We start from the raw sequence: 898 nt of genomic DNA, 5'->3' as shown, positions 1-898 counted from the left end.
GGTCTTTTTTCCCCCATACCCCTTTTTATATTTATTCCCATTTTTTTTAACATTTTTTTTTTAAATCCCACCAAACTTTCTTTATTTGTTGTGGGATTCATTTTAAAAATTAAAAAATACCCCTTTTTTTTTTATTCATACCACCCAAAAAAACAAAAACCCAAACAAACCACCCACAAAACCAAAACAGGGCAAACAAACCAAACCAAAAAAAAAAAACAAAAAAAGGACCAAGAAAACAACCCCCAAACAACCCCCAAAACCCCACCCCAAACCCGGCAACAGCCCTCAACAACCATTAAAAAATTCATATAAAATATTTGGATTATATATAAAAAAATAAAAAAAAAATACCCCCGGCCCTTCCCTGGTTTATTTAAGGGGAAAAATTTTTTTGATTTTACCACTAAATTCTCAAATTTTTGAACCCAAAAAAGCGGATGACGGTCTTTATAAATTTCCCAATGTAGTCTACCCCCCAAATTTGGGGAAAACCCCCTTCCCTTTTATTTTTTTCCCCATCAATGAAAACCTTTATGAAAAAAATTTTTATACCGGGTTTTTTACCAACACCTTGTTTTTTATGGAAAAACCAAAAATTTTCTTAACAGTCATTTCCACTGAAAATTTGGGGGCCAAAAAATCTTTTTTTTCCAAAACCAATGGTTTTAATAACTTTTAAAAAACTTTAATTTTGAAAGATAAAAAGTATTTGGGGGGTTTTTTAAAATTTCGGGTCTTTCGTCCGCCCAAACCCCCCCGGGGCCCAAAAACCCAAATAAAAAGGGCGGGCCAAGGGTAAACGCGTTCCACCAGGGTTAAAAAAGAAGAAGGGATTTAAATGGGGCCTTTTGTTGGGGAGGGAAAAATTTTTTTAAAAAAGGGGGAGCCGAAAAGG

The sequence above is a fragment of the Penaeus monodon genome, chromosome 20, assembly GCF_015228065.2.
Source record: "Penaeus monodon isolate SGIC_2016 chromosome 20, NSTDA_Pmon_1, whole genome shotgun sequence".
Lineage (NCBI taxonomy): Eukaryota > Metazoa > Arthropoda > Malacostraca > Decapoda > Penaeidae > Penaeus > Penaeus monodon.
This window is presented reverse-complemented; position numbering follows the sequence as displayed.